Source organism: Bactrocera neohumeralis, chromosome 2 (assembly GCF_024586455.1).
Source record: "Bactrocera neohumeralis isolate Rockhampton chromosome 2, APGP_CSIRO_Bneo_wtdbg2-racon-allhic-juicebox.fasta_v2, whole genome shotgun sequence".
Classification (NCBI taxonomy): domain Eukaryota; kingdom Metazoa; phylum Arthropoda; class Insecta; order Diptera; family Tephritidae; genus Bactrocera; species Bactrocera neohumeralis.
In genome coordinates, this window is record NC_065919.1 from 70,755,802 (window position 1) to 70,771,861 (window position 16,060).

The 16,060-nt window shown below is 33.7% G+C and overlaps 2 protein-coding genes across 2 annotated transcripts in view; both read right to left on the minus strand.

Annotated features, from left to right (window-relative positions):
* The window catches only part of LOC126767587 (kelch-like protein 17), a 13,596-nt gene extending 13,332 nt beyond the window's left edge, over positions 1-264 (minus strand). Inside the window, exon 1 of the mRNA XM_050485039.1 lies at positions 108-264. The gene's annotated coding sequence lies outside the window, so the exon portion shown is untranslated. The remainder of the gene's footprint in view (positions 1-107) is intronic.
* The window catches only part of LOC126767560 (kelch-like protein 17), an 8,789-nt gene extending 6,383 nt beyond the window's left edge, over positions 1-2,406 (minus strand). The window contains exon 1 of the mRNA XM_050485026.1: positions 2,294-2,406. The gene's annotated coding sequence lies outside the window, so the exon portion shown is untranslated. The remainder of the gene's footprint in view (positions 1-2,293) is intronic.
* Positions 2,407-16,060: the final 13,654 nt, after the last annotated feature.

Genomic DNA, 16,060 nt, shown 5'->3' on the forward strand with positions numbered 1-16,060 from the left:
AGACGCACCAAATACTCTTTTTACTCGATTACAATAAATTTTTAATTTATTTCGTATACAATGACTACAATCAATCCTATTTGATGAATAAACTAAAACGAGCTTACCACACCACCGTTTCCGGTACCCTACTGGTAGTGTTAATTCTTCTGCAAGAAATATGCATATGGAAATATTTGTACACTCGTAAAAATAATATTTCTTTTTTTCTGTCTTGAGAGATTGAAAGAGTTTAATATAGCCTAAGTGCCATGGAGACGATCAAAAAATTCCAACAACGCTTAATGCTTCAGTTAGTGACCGACTAAGCTGCTAAGTACAGCGATAACTTAGAGAAGCGATCTCTATGCTCTCTCGTAAAAATAATATTTCTCTTTTTCTGTATTGAGAGATTGAAAGAGTTTAGCATCAGTGATCTGCAGTGAATACTTGGCTTATGATTATACTTTCAAATTCACTCACATTGTTCACTCATACTTGCTTTCACTAAGAATATTATCTTCTCACAACCACATGGCTTGCTTGTGTAATAATGAGTGTGAATACATATATCTCACAATCACTTATCGCTTACACTTGGCTTCACTTGCTTCTCTCTATACAAATGTTTGAGCTATTTGTTGTATACCACTAGAGGAGTTGGAAGGTTCGTAGTTTGTCCATGAATACATTCACAAATTCCGCGCCTATTCAAAATAAATTTTATACCTGTGCGGGCGGGTTTCAAAAGGAACGAAACGCATGATTCTAGTGACTACAAAACTGAAACTTCTTTATTTCTTATTCTTTTATTCAATTATTTTCTTAAGCCTAGAGCAAAGCTTCATCTTGCATTCTAAATAGTGGCGAGCTTAGGTAGATAGCATAAAACTAACTTTCCACGCATATTAAAATTTGCACATAAAATCATAACTATATCTGCAAGTAGTGCGGCGTCTGAAAGTGTATTTTCCTTGGCAGGCAATTCCATAACTGGTAAAAGAAATCGACTTGCACCCAAAAACGTAGATAATATAATATTGCGGAATTCTATATTTAAGACTAATTAATATGGCAATAAGAACTTCGAAACGTTAAAAGCAAAATAATGCAATGATATTGAAAAGTAATTCTGCGCAATACCTCAATATAAGGATAAATGTATTTCGGAGTTTTGTACATACATATGTTGAAGTAAATTTTATGGTTAGTATTTTCATTTTTTACCGAAATGAACTGAAGTGTGTTAATTTGTGTTTTGTTAATAATTCAAGTAATTTTTTTTACCATGCCATTGAAAACAACTGAATTATCATTTTATAAAGTAAAATGAAATATCATACGTGATAACATGAATGTAAGTATGTATATGTGATTTTTTATAATAATAGAGAAAATTAATATAAAATATGAACATCCCGTTTTTTATTTCATTATATGTAGTCATCATTGGAACCAGTTACAAAATCCTTGTTGTTATACAATAATATAATAGCAACTCTTAGTACATTCGTAAGGGATTTTCTAGCTTTTGGTTCATAGCGTTAAGGCTGAAAAGGCTCAAGCGGCTTGCGCACAATTAATCATCTTCGTATATTCACAAGTGTTTTGTATTCATAATTGTCAGAGAATCCTAAGCAGAGATTCATAAGTATTGTGAAGTACTTGTGAATATATGCTTCATGCAAGCTAAGCAGCTCACAAGCCAAAACTCTCTCTCTCTCTCTCATAACTGTAAGTGAGCAGTAATCACACTTGTACTCATTCCGTGAATAATTTGTTTGTTTCATACTCAATTTTTCGCAAGTGGCTCAAAGTTGTGTTTAACTCATTCACTGCAGATCACTGCACATACATACATTATAATATTTTTATGCCTGCATGATATTTGACTGTCTGTGTCAACGGAGATTTCACATGAAAGAATGAGCGTAGGTACATATCATCTGTAATTTATGTGTAAGTTGTTCTTTCACATTCGTTTTCATATCCACATAATTCCTAAAGTAGGTAAGTGCGACCGCGTGGTCTTATAGAATATTATCAAACGGTTTTCATGACCAAAATAAATACATATATATTATATATACATACATGTATGTATATATGTACGTACATATTTAGGTAATAATACAACAAAGATTTTGTGAAACTCAACATGAGATATGTCAATTTCTACATACGTGTGTATACACTTATGTGCTTTATAGCAACTCAGAACAAAATAAATAAAAAAAAACTTGAAGGATGACTTCTTTTAGCTATTCAAGAGCTCGAGTTATACGCAACTTAATATATTTTTGTTAATACGTACGGATATATAGAATATTGTCGTATAGTATAATCTGGATATGAATTGTCGGCAACTGATATAACTGAACTGTTTACAACGCACAATTTAAACAAACTGAATTTATTCGCCTTGCTTCTCACGCTATACTGCAGCAAAACACTGTATAGCTGAGCTACTAAGTACAGCAATAACTTAGAGAATAGATCTCTTTGCTCTCTCTTAAAATTAATATTTTCACTTTCTGTGTTGAGAGATTTAAGGAGTTTAGCATCACGCAAGTGTACTAGAGACTCTCTTTGCGCTCTCGTAAAAATAATATTTCTCTGTCTTCGAGTGGAGAGGTTTAAAAGTACAGCTTAGCCTAAGTACCTTGGAGACGATTAAATATTTCCAACAACGTTTAATGCTTCAGTCAGGGATAATGGGATGCCCAACTTATTCCAGTGTGAGAGCGCCTCAAAATAAGCGTTTTTTATAGCATTTTCCATTTTGGCCAGATCGAACAAAATAAGAGTTTTTGGGCATTTTAAATTAAAACACCCAACATTTATTACGATTGCAAATTATTATATATTGGACTTTTAATATATGACGAAACTACTTAAATCCTTTTTTATGATTTTATGGTATATTAAAAAAACTGACTTTTGATCTTTCAATACAATAATAAGGTGAATTAAGCCTGTTAGTTCTCAATTATTAAATGTTTGTAATCATTTGTAATTGAAAATTTATTCTATTATGCATCAAATTACAAAACATTTTATGAAATATATTTAAATTTCGCATTTTCTTTGATTTTCATTGTTTTAAATTTTTATTAACTATCTTGAACGGCGGCAACAAAATCCTCCGTTCACATATATTTTTGGTATAATTTCAATCTGGCCGTTCCAGTCATTTCAATTACAAAACGTCAAAACCTACCCAATCCAGTCAACTGTCAAAGTTCGGTAGGTGAGCGGTTCTCACATTTCCAGTGACAGGAGAGTTGGGGATCTCTTTATCTCTGGGTTCAGTTATTCAGCGACGTTTCGCCTTGTCGCATCGAACGAAATTTGCTAAAATTTGCGTAAGCCCGTAGTAACAACGGAGGAAGCAGTTGTACGCTTTTGCTTTCTACCAGCTGACTGGTTTCTACGGGAAAATTCAAATTTCTCGAAGGCGGAAGTGGTGATGAGTTTTCATTTACATTGAAATAGCAACATTGCTCAAATGAATGCAACAACAACTATGAGGCCCACTACCGAAGTGCGGCACGTCGCTCACTAAGTAAAGCAGTAGACAGATAAGACTTCATACGAAAAACCTTCGAAGACATATGGAACTTAATTCCACTTGAAAGTCGCATTAAAATCGATCCAGTTCTGAGGTGGATGTTTTCTGCTGATGAAAAGACGATCTTGATAACGTCCACCAACAACGTGCGTTGTTGAATCGCGTGGAGCTGGTCAAAATCATCGAAAAGAAACCGGAGTGTCATCTACCATAAACGCTCCACTACGGCTAAACTCATCTGGTGAACATATAAAGAGCGACACGGCATGACTGCAAGACAGTGAACTACAAATGGCGTCGTGAAGTCTGCTACGTGAACATTTGCAAGACGGCAGCGACATGTCAAACAGCTGATTTACAAAGTTTCGTGGTTTGTCGTGTCTGCATTTTGTTGTTGGCATACTAGTAATACCTTTCACTTCAATGAAATTTTAATATTTTGTTCAAAAAGAATGAATGAATGAAATTTTTATGCGAAAAATAAGTAAATATGTAAATTTATTTGTTTTAAATTATCAATTGTTATTACAAATGATATAACAGAGCTATCGTATGGTTATTTTTGTAAAATAACGTTAGATTTGCAAGTTGACTTGCGCTACCACCGTCCATTCTCATGTTAAAAAAGTTCATTTTAACTTTGTCACTAGAATAAACGCAGTCAAGTGGACTCATTTTTTAGAAGAAAGGTAGTTTCTTACTAATTGTTTTGATACTTACACTCTTAAGATGTTTTACCTTTCTAGTTGTGCGCTAAACAGCTGAAAGGCTAGGGCTTACTTTGCCTTATTCCTCAATCCTAATTGCCGACCAACTTCATTAGTAGCAATTTGGCAAAATTCAGAAAATTTGAAATTCTGCTTGAGAAGTTAATGCCTTTCTTCACTTTCTAAAGTTTTTTTCCATGTGCCTCTTTTTTTTAAATATCTTTGAAGTTCAGTTATGGGCGCTTTTCCTATTTATTATTGCTTTGCTGCAGGGAGGCCCAACATGATAATTTGACAGTTCGGGCTTACAGTATCTTATAAAAGTATTTAACATTTTAAAGAGCAATGAGTTGCAGTCGTTGACTTACATATGAATATGATTCAACGGGCAAATGGCAGTAGAATGCAATTAGAAATCGTTTATCAATTATGTAATTTTGTAATAATATTCATTTAAATTTTAAAACTTAAAAATCGATTTCAAACTCATTGCTAAACATGCTGTAACGTATTGTATGCACACTGCTTTGTGATTGGTGAATTGTCGCCCTCGCATGAAGTCCGTTAAGAGAGCTTAAAGGGAGCTGGTGTGAAAATTGGATGATGGGCGTGGCACCACCCACATTTTGGTGAAATCCCATATCTCGGGACCCGACCGACCGATTTCGACAAAATTTAACAGGTGGCATTATTCTTACATTCTTGTGTCACAGAGTGATAATAGCCGAATTCATTCAACAAACACGACTACTTCCTATAGAGCATAATCACAAATTCCATTCGATTCCTTCAGTTTCTGTAGCATGTTTTACTCATAACGGTGTGTCTTTCATGTATCATTCAACGAGAAAGGTCGTCAAAGATATGTACTGGATAGGATTCAATTGAATAATGGTAAATGCTTTTATAATTCCGAACTTTGTTGTGGGGGTATCCTCGTATATTAGGAAGTAAATATTGTAAAGTTTTGTTAGAACTTATTCAGCAAAGATTTATCTGGCAAATTTGCCTAGTTATTTTTAAAAAAGAAAAGAAGGGCTACGTTCGGGTACAGCCGAACATTTATACTCATGCAACTTGCAGTCATAAAAGCCAGGGAAATATCTTAAGGTGTAAAACGTCAACCATAGGATCGAAGTCCAAATAATTCTATGTATGCAAATACTATGTATAACTCATACTCGTACACTGATCGATACACTCGGCATAGGCATTGTTAGAAAAATGAAGTTTTCGTATGTAGTATCGACCCGATTTGTTCTTGAATTACTTTTATACCACATACTAAAAGCATATCCCTTGGTTGCGTTAAGGTACCTCACATATAATCACCAATCATATAGAGTAAAGTAAGCCGAAGAAAACTACTCTTGTAGTAAGTTGCTCTGTCCAAAAACTGAACTTTTGTTCACACAATAAGCAAAGAAGCTCATTGTGACTTGCAACACTAAAACGATTAGGCCATGATTAGGCATAATTCAACTTACTAACATTATTACCCATTTTTCTGGATGATTTTTGTTTTACTATTTTCTTGTAGATTTTTTCTTACCACACACGCGCAATTTGCTTTTTCACCTGTTAATAGCATCCGGTAATTATCTGTTATAAATGACTATACGCAACAAACGGAAGCTAATCTTCATCGAGCGAATTCCACAAGTAGTGTTGGCATCAAACAAGCAAATTTACTCTTAAACTATCTAAGTCTTCATGATTAGCCAAGATCATCGATTTATACCAATACATCAGCCATTGTCCTTTGTAACTATATCGAATGTCAGGTTGCCTTAATGAAATACTTTTTTCTTTTCCGTCGGCAGCTTTGAGTTGCTCTCCGAGTTTCTTCCTCGCGTACAAGCATAATTTGGATAGAAAGTTATTTAATTTTTATATTTAATGCATGATTAAGTTTAAGTAAGCATAAGAAATTTATAAATTTTTAAAGAAATGTGTGAAAGTTAACCCACAAGACTTCAAAGAAGCTTCAATAGTAGAATATGTAACTTTATTTTATGTAAGGGGAAAAAACCTGCTACGAGTAAAATTATGGATAATATAGTTAAGTGGGTGAGAAATTTTCTCTAACGAAGTCGTCGAATTGTCCCCAGGGAACCTTGACAGTCAGGCAAATAGCTAACTCAACCATTTCGTAATAGTTTAGTCAAGACCGTCCTAATAACACCAAAAAATACAAAATATAAATACACCAGCCATTACCACACTTTCATGAAAACTGCATGTCAGCACAAAACTGATTGCGCGGAACCAATAACACTCTATGGCCGTGGTCGTGAATGCTTAAAGCAGTACTTGGGAGCACTTAGTTTAATGTCAAGACAGAAACGTGGCCATGACCTAAATGAAAATACTCAGTTTTATATTTTAGAGCTGCGAGAGTGCTATTAAACAGAGTTTATCTTGAGATTTTGACACAGCCTTAGTAGATAATTGCTTGCATGTATTGTCAGGTATGTATTTGTAAATGTATTTAATTTGATTCACTTTGAGAAGGATTTATTTATAGATTTCAGAATAATGGATATGCACTTGACTTTTAGATCAAATTGTCGAGTAAAATAGAAAAAAATAGTATCAAAAACTGAATAACAAAACAACCCGAATCTTATACTAAAACGCCACTTACAAAGCTAGCAATCGAAAATCGTTAAAACAAGTTACGTGAAAACTCAGCTCGCAAACTATAACAAATGATAGTTCAAAGCGATTTCTAAGTTCAGTATAAAAGCAAGTGTTATTCATGCTGGCATATATATAAATAATAAATAATCACATCTCAATCTCATAAAGAAAGCAAAAAAATACTCTCCACCAGTCAACCACCACTTCAATAAGTCACGAAAAGTAAAATACAAAATCATTCCAGTTCGCACACTATGCTTTCCATAAGTTTATATGTTGTCAACTAAGCGATTGTTGCAACTCACGAAACCGTTGAATGAACTTTGTCTTCCTCAGGTTTTATTTTTTTCCTTTGCGAAATTTAAGTTTAAATATATAATTTAAAAAATTTAACACTTGTGAGACATGGAGCCATCGTTCAAAGTCAATACACTCTAAAATACAACAACAATTACTATTCCATATGTACAAGTATGTACTCGTATTTATTTAATATGAGTAAATTTGTACGCCGACTGTGAATAATAGAAATCCAGTTCTGAGGAAAACAAAAACAACGGAATGAGTAAATAGAAATTGTTATATTTGATTTAAAAATTCATGTTCATTTGCTTGGAAATTTTTATCGTATAGGAAGTGAATTCATTACACCAATTAAAAAAATCCGTTAGTGAATGCCGCATGAGAAATTCAAGCTGGAGTATAAAATTCAATTAAAGCACAGCAGACTGCTAAAGCAATTTCTAACCGAAGCTTTTTAAGAAGCATTTCCTTCAACCGCTAACTGGACATTGAGAGTATGTTGCATGCACCTCAGAAGCAATTTGTGCATTCATGTGCTAGGCCTGGCCTGGCATGCATTTATTTTATGTTTGTACGAGTGCGAGAGTTTACTTGCTCATGACCTCTCCGTAGCTGAACTTTGGTGAACCTTGTTTATTTGGGAAAAGAGGGAATGTGTGCGTCAGAATGTCTGGGTTCACAAATATTTACAACGAAATTGCTCAACCAACCAACCATAGTCAAGGTTACGAACCGTTTGGGAAGGCTGCAGTGAACATTTTGCTACGGAGTATAATAGTTTTCTCACTTAACAATAGTACGCATTACCTAATACCAATCGTGATCGATATAGGGTTACAAATATACAGGGTCAGACAGCCATTCGTCCGTGCCAGCTGTGACTTGAGTGAAAACAAGAAAAAACGATAACTTCGGCTGCGCCGAAGCTAATATACCCTTCACAGGTGCATTTCTTATAGTAACTATGTGTTCAGTTTGTATGGAAGCCATACGCTACAGTAATCCGATCTGAACAATTTTTTCGGAGATTATATTATTACCTTAAACAGTAACCCTTGTCGAGTTTCGTGAAGATACCACATCAAATCCGAAAGTTTTCCACACAAGCCCTTGATTCCGATCGTTCGGTTTGTATGAGAGCTATATGATATAATGAGCCGCTCTGAAAAATTTCTTCCGATATTACATTATTTCTATGAATAATAACTCATAGCAAATTTTGAGAAGAGATACCGTCAAATGGGGAAGTTTCCCATGCAAGCGTTTTATTCCGATCATTCAGTTTGCATGGCAGCTATATGCTATAGTTAACCGATCTTCGGAGAATTTCTTCGGAGATTACATTGTTGGCTTAGAAAATAACCTGTGCCAACTTTTGTGGAGATACATTCTCAAATGTGAAAGTTTCCATACAAGAACTTAATTCCGATCGTTCAGTTTGTATTGCAGTTATATGTTATAGCAGCTTCTTGAAGAAAAAATGACGTTTGCAAAATTTCAAAACGATATCTTAAAAACTAAGGGACTAGATCGTATACATATATAAGGGAGAGTTGAGAGATTATGCCAATATTACCATTAAAAAAATGTTTGATTTGATATCAGTAGGCGTGTTCTGTTTTCAATGTCGAATTTGCATGTGTTATCTCAATTATGACATTTTGTACCAATTACACCCGTGCCATGTAACTACGAATTGGTTAAAGCCATTTCACTGATTTATTTAGTTATCAACATTAGCGTGTTGTCACACTTTTTCGTCAATCCGCTTTACATTCTACGCTACGATGTAACCTTCGTCGAATTAGTTTGTGGGGCCGAAAGGAAATATTTTACGATAAAGTCGTAAAAGAAAAAACATATATGAAAAATTGGTAAACCTCAGGCCAAATACAAAAAACCACAACGTTGTGAGTGAATGAATCAAAAACTATTATATATAAGGATTCCTTAACAGTTTATCTTACATATAAAAAGTTACTAGCTTCAAATGAATTCTAAAATCGAAGACGTATGGTAAATTTCGCCAAATTTGTGAGCCACTTTCCGGCTGGGAACATTCCACTTAAGCACACAGATACTTTGCCTGACTGCGGTCAAATTATTTACGTGACCGAACTCTAAACAAATGCATTGTAAACAAAAAGACCTTGTCAAAAGGTACGTCCTCCGCACCGAACTAAGAAAAAGGAAAATATGCAACTAGACAAAAGAGTAAAGCAATTGCATCAGGTGCATTATAATTGAATGTTGTAAATACCAAGGATTATGAGTTTGAAAGAACGACAGTAACAGCGAGAAATTTTTTAAAAGAAAATGTACAACCCATAACAAGAAATGTAAAAATATTGGAAATAAAAAGTTATAAATATACATACAGTTTTGAACATTTTTATTATAAGTTTACTATCGTTATATTAAGGGCATTTAAAGTTGATGATCTTATAAATAATGTTTCAGAAAAGTGCAACAAATCTTGACCACGCTATCAGAACTGAGGGTAACTGGAAACAATTTTTCTTCTCAATATTCCCCTGTCGCTTTTATTCAATTTATGTACTATCTTATTACTTAAAAATCTTTTTGTTCGACCCATTTAATGTAATGTTTTTTTTTTTTTTAATATAAAAGTATGTAAGTGCAGATTGCATAAATGTCTTCAAGGGAATGCCGTATTATTAAATTGTGATTGTTAGCAGCGATGCCATCTTTAGTAATCATATATCTTCACTGACCAACTTTCGTATACTTATTGATAGTTAATAATTTATTTTCATATATTTAATCTAGCTCCTCCAGGTGGCGCCATCTATATGTCTACTGGTACGTTATAATTTGCTATATTTATCGATTGTTCAGTGAGAACATTTCATTGATTGGAAGTGAAGTTATTGTGTTTTGGGTGTCAGTATGTTTGTGTTATCGGTGCGAAAATGAGTTTCGAACAAAGAGCCAACATTAAATTTTGTTTTAAAATTGGTAAAACTTTTACCGAAACGTTTCAACGAGTAGTTTCAATGTTTTCAAAGTGGTCGTGAGAATATAAATGACGATCAACATGTGGGCCAATTAAAATCCGCGATCAGCGGAAATTCGATCGAAACTGTGCGTGAATTCATCCAAATCAAAAAAAAATCATCGGAAATTCATGAAAATGGAATTAGACATCTCCAAAATATCGACTTATCGCTTTTTTACCGAACATTCGGGCTTACGAAGGGTGTGTACACGGCTTGTTCCCCACATTTGGACTGACGACCATAAATTGCTGAGAATCCAACATTCGAAGGACGATTATTTGACCAAAAATCACATTTTAACCATAAGCCACTTCTCCCCGCATTTTCCTGATATGGCACCGTGCGACTTCTTTCTTTTCGGAAAAATGCATTTCAAAAGGCTTGCACCGGCATACTGGCCGCCATACCGGCCAACGATCTAAAACACTCGTTCGACATGCTTTTGGAAAAAGCTGTATTGAAGCAGAAGGAGACTATTTTGAATAAAATAAATAGATTTTGATGTAAAAACCATTTTTTCTGTTTTCTTTAAGTCCTGTTCATTTTGGAACATTTTAACCCCAGTAAACAAACGCATGTATCTGTATTGCAGTCATTCGTACCATAGCAATTATGAACATTGGACATCAAATGGCTGTGCTAGTAATATCGCTAAGTGTTCAATATAATGTAAAACTTCTGGGGAAAAGATTTGCTGGAAATTTCACTGTATGGGCGACCCGATCGATTTTTTTTATTTATATATGGTTAGATAAAAATATTGATATATTTGGTAAAAATCAACCCACTTTTCTTATTTTTTATACTTAAAGATATAGTAAAGATTCAGCGGGAGAAAAAATTAAGCTACAATAGATATAAGGTTAGTGTAGGGTGCATGGCTGAACCAACAGATGTTGATAACATATGCTGCTTAGGTAGTAATGGAAAATTTTTCATAAAATCAATAACCACAACAAAATTTAAACTATTATTGAATATACCAGTGGCAATGTTGCCTATTTTATAGTTTAGCATAAAATTTGCATAAGACTCCAACACAGTGCTAAGCAGCATTTCTTTTCCTGCAATTATTCAGAATTCGCCATGTGCAATCAATTAACTTTTGAGCTTATACGAAAAAATTTAACAGCACAGAATAAAAAAAAATTCCCCTCCATGCCATTTGTCCAATCAGTACACGGTTTACGTTTGCTAGTTAGTGTCATTCCCTTCAGAAGTGTTATTGTGTGTCTCTCTCAGTTTTCTGCAGCATTCACGATAACAGTTGCAACAAATTGCAGCACTTAACGACTGGAAATCGCTAAAATTTTTTTAATTGCAACAGATTTCATTTAAGTTGCTTAATGGAAAAGTAGTTAGTTAAAAAACAAAATGTTTTTTTTTACATGTAATGCAGATTTTGGAAATTGCAACCGATTTAACCTGATTGGCTCAATAGTATTGGAACAAAATCCGAGGGAATAGACACAACTAAATTTCAAAAGCGGCTTAGATGAAGAAGTCTGAGTTTAGAGTAGCTCATATTAAATAATTAAATTAATAAATTATAAATCATTGCTTAATAACAATCTACAATACCTACCCTTTGCCGTTAAGTCTTTCATGCATAAAAGAAATGAATGCAAACCGGTACATTTAAATATTTAGATGTGTTTATTTGCTATTCGATTTTATAATTTCAACAAATATCCTCATAATTTTATGCATTTCCTACTTCCTCAACTTCCTGCCTTAGCTCTCTTTCCCTTGCCTTGTCTGTTTCATCGCAATAAATGCGCCTGTGTGTATGCTTCGCATTTCCGTTCAAGCTACCAAAATAATATCATTGGTTGTCTGAGGCGATGACAGTTACAGCGAATTAGTATTTACGCTTTCCAACAGAGCCCCTGTTTCTCAATTTCAACGCAATGGCTTCGTTCTATTTATTTACTTTTCGTTATTTCTTACTCTTTTCTTTTCTTTGTGTGTGTGATTCTCTACAGGAATATTACTATATATCAAGAGTAAAGACAAGTTAACGACATTGACGACAAACTGTTTTTGTATATTCGGTTACATTGCACATGTGCTTGGAAAATTTCCTGTTTTGTCATTGCTGCATTGCAACATGTTTACCATGCTTTAACGCTGATGCTTCCATGTTGAATTTTAAGTAAAGTTTGCGGTTGTGGTCAAAGGATATCAACATTCAATAATTAAAAGTCGTTAATTTATAGTTAGTCACGCTCATTCCTTGTTGATATGGTTTTGAATTCATAACTGTTGAGGTATGAATAAAATCATCACAAAAAAAGGTTTATTGACACTTTTCGTATAGCGTATGTTAGTGAGCTGAATTTTTATTAATTGGTGCTAAAAGGCAGTCAAATGTTACAATCCTATATAACTTTTCATAAAATGTGTATTTACATATATTTTTTTTCTAAAAATAACACATATGTATATACATATTTTCCTTGCGTGCTTTAATTTATCTATTTTGTGTCTATACATGAAACAAAAGTAGAATGATATTGTTTATAGAGAGTCATAAGTACTCATAAGCAAGTTATACGAGTAGCACTTTAGTTATACACACCCTTTGTTACACATGACTGATATTCCGTGTGACCCAACATTGTAGTTGAAGCTAAAAAGAAGCCACAAGATGTTTAAAGGCTTTCCTCATAACATTCATAACTAATTTTTGCACCAAATCACATACAAGCTTACAATATGTCCACTTAATTACCAGTAAGTCAATTTTGTGTTGCAGGTCACAAGAAATTCTGTAGATAGGGGGAAGGCTCGGAGCTAAACAACTCACTTCACTTTGAATTTTCTCGATTTAAGTTAAGAATTGCTAGGACTTTTTGAATTTTGTGGAATCGGTCAGTATGGTTTTTTAATAACTTAAAATGGAAAAGTTCACTTAATGCTACATATTTGATAAAACTGGATTTTCTTTACAATTAAATTCTTAAAGAGTTTACTTTGGTAATTTAAGAATCAACTTTTTCGTGCCGTGTAGAGGATTTTTTTATACTCTTCAATATGTTCCATAAGATAATTTATCAACGTTACGGCAATAGCTTGGCTTGATTATCGATTATTATTCAAAGAAGCAGGCAATGAACTCTAACGCATAGCCATTACCTTATCATAAAGAAATGTATATAAGCATTTGAATATGACTTGGTAGCAACAATTGCGCAACAAACAGCTGAGTGCAACTAAATTGTTTTGGCTGCACTGACTTCAATGTAGAAAGCGCATTGACTACTCGTAAAAACAAAAGTACAAGACTTTGGTTAAATGATTTGGTTTATGTGACTGGCAGTGGTGTTTTGTTTCGAATTTATCCAAGCTATAGTTCGCTGTGAAATTGGCGTTACTTGCTGTGCTTGCTTGAATTCTTTGATTTGTGTTTTGCATAGCACCGAAAAGCATGTGGTATGCTTATGTACTCATTGCGTGCTGATTGTATAAAATTGCCGGAAATATGCAGTTATTTTATATATGATTATGTAAGAGAATTGAACAGATTGCCTGCCAAGTGTGCAAACTGGTTATTTCCATATTTTGTTTAGTTATGATACGTTTGGCATGAGCAGGAAAAGATGTTCACTTTTAGAAATTCATCTGTATATGACAGTTAGTAACATAAGAGTCATATTGTTCCTGTATTAAAGCGGAAAGTATATACGGAGTTATTGTTCAAGATATACCGGGTTTTCCAATAGGAATGATACGATTACAATAAAACAAATATTACTGCAGTTCAAGCAAGTGTTGCTGAGGATCGTAATTTCTCAACACCACAACCTGGCGGATTTTGAGAAAAAGTTTGAGCTTACATCCATAAATATCATGATTTTGCCTTGGAACAACTTAAAAACGATAACAATTTTTTAAGAAAATCATCTTTTTTTATAAGGCTCACTCTCATGATTACACCGTTACTGTTGATGACATTAATGAAAGAAGTTAATCTTGACATTTTCTGGTTCCAACAAGAGGGAGCTACACACAAACAGTACGTGCAACAACCGAATTATTGCGAGAAAAGTTTGGATATTCGATTATTTTAAGAAATTGTGACATTTAATGGCCTCCAAAAATTTGTAATTTAACAACATAAGACTACTTCTTGTGGGATTATTTGATATCATTGATCTTTAGCAATAAACCAGACTCTCTTTAAGCCTTAAAAGTCCAAATTCAAGGAGTTATTCATGACTTACGACTTGATTTAGTACAAAAAGTACTCGAAAACTGGGTTCATCGAATTTGTTCTTGCAAAATATTCAGAACTTCATTTTGTGCATTACGATTTACAGTAAATATAAAACATTGGAATTTCCCTAAGAATTAGTGTGTTACGTAACGGCTTTGGACCCATATTCTTTTATGCAAATACAATATGTTTATAATGATCCATAGAATATTTGCCACAAACGCGACTTTATAGAAAAAATCGGCCCGACTTGTCCCCACTGATTATACTTATTCTGCTGGAACCCGAGGCGCACAGCATATGATGCAATATAAAAATGAAATTGCCAAAGTTTTAGTGGAGTTTTTCGCATGTCTTTTGTTTTATTTTTCCATACCTCATACTTATTTTTCAATTGCTTTCATACATTTATACGCATTTTGTTTACTTCCTTCTTTGCCTTCTGCTCCCTCTTGAGCGATATTGTATTTTTGAGAATAGCAGAAATAAATTTTGCGAAAATTTCTTTTGCTATTGTTGGTTACAAAAACTTTATTGCTGTTTTTGTTATTATTGGTTTTTTAAAAGGGAATTAAAAATAAAGTTTTGTGCAACATGAGCGCTAAGCGACACTTATATACGCTGTATTGTACTAAATATATGGAGTATAACGATCAAGCAGATGGAAATTCGAGTTGCAAAAATGCAGTAGTTTGAGATCGAAAAGTGTCGAGTTTTATCAGTTTTATGCAATGATTAAAAGTAAAAGCAGAGAAATAGTTCGAGGTGTTGAATTGCAGCTACTGAGTCATGTCTTACTAGTATTTTTGAAAACTCATGTTACATTGAAATAATCATGCAAGTATTACTCTTTACAATAAAATTTCTTACGATTTCAATAACATTTAAAAAATAGTCTCAGACTAACGCAATGTTGATCTGTCAGTCACTATAGTTACAGCAGTGAATTTTGGACACAGCTATCATTAGTGATATTTTTCACTGCATCAGATACAGACTGTATATCCACTTGCTTGCTTTCAATTCACTAATTAAAATTAAAATTAAAATATTTGTATAAACGGCTTATTATTTGGTGTTTTTGTTATCAGGCCTTTGTTCCACGTTTTTAATTTTTTTTTTTCAGAATATGGAAGCGTAAAAGCTTTTTTTAACACACTATAGTCAAAAGTGGCCGTAATATAAAATCCGGTTGCATGTGTCACTAATAAATGGCCAAGAGGTAAAGGTGCAAACATTTCAATTAAATTCAAGCTCGACCCTTTAACTCGCCTTTTCCGACTTCTCCGAGTTTCCTGCCTTTTCCTGCACTGAAGTGGTAATTAAAGCACTGAAGCTTTTAAACTGCAGACTAAGGGAGCGGCGACTTCAGGCAGAATCGGTTTGTCTGTTGAGCAGAAAAAAATTGGCATTATGATGTAACAAAAAAATAAAATTATTTAAATAACGGTGTGGTAATTTTTATGTTGCATTATTTTTTGAACAGGCTTACCTAAATGGTGCTTTAAAAAGTTTTCAAGTATTCCCTTTACTACTTTAAAGTCAAATAGCCAGACGGATGTGAAGCTAAGGAATGGCAGAAACTATGGATGAAAGCTTAAAGTATCTGTTTGGGAGG